The sequence below is a fragment of the Sinocyclocheilus grahami genome, unplaced genomic scaffold (assembly GCF_001515645.1).
Source record: "Sinocyclocheilus grahami isolate Dianchi unplaced genomic scaffold, SAMN03320097.WGS_v1.1 scaffold478.1, whole genome shotgun sequence".
Classification (NCBI taxonomy): domain Eukaryota; kingdom Metazoa; phylum Chordata; class Actinopteri; order Cypriniformes; family Cyprinidae; genus Sinocyclocheilus; species Sinocyclocheilus grahami.
The window spans coordinates 103,472-103,883 of NW_015505657.1; the positions used below are offsets into that span (position 1 = coordinate 103,472).

At 40.0% G+C, this 412-nt stretch overlaps 1 protein-coding gene across 1 annotated transcript in view; it reads left to right on the plus strand.

Annotated features, from left to right (window-relative positions):
- The window catches only part of loxl2a (lysyl oxidase-like 2a), a 33,253-nt gene that overhangs the window by 20,264 nt on the left and 12,577 nt on the right, over positions 1 to 412 (plus strand). The gene's annotated exons all lie outside the window — the stretch shown is intronic.

Sequence of the window (412 nt, forward strand, 5' to 3'; positions counted from 1 at the left end):
TAATGCAGAAACACTCAAGCAAGCAAAACACGCGAAACGCGTGCGCGTATTTGTACTGATGCAGAATAGTACAGCCTAGCGCATTTCACACAGACTGCTAGATTCACTTTCACCAGAAAGTCGTGTATGCCTAAGGTTGAAAATAAATTATGTTTATAGTGAATGGCCTATGAATGGTTTTATTTTTACGATTTAGTTTTAATCCAAATGATGCTTGTGCTAAGTGAGTGAACATCAAAAATCACACAACAGAAGTGCGCGCACTCTCGGTCTCTCTGTCTCTCTCTCTCTCTCTCTCCCTACCGTTAAGCAACTTGTGCATTGTTTTACTTACTTGTTTTTGACATATCCGACCGAACTACAAACTTTCCAGTGATGTCTGTGAGAAAGATATATTCACTCGACAAGCTCA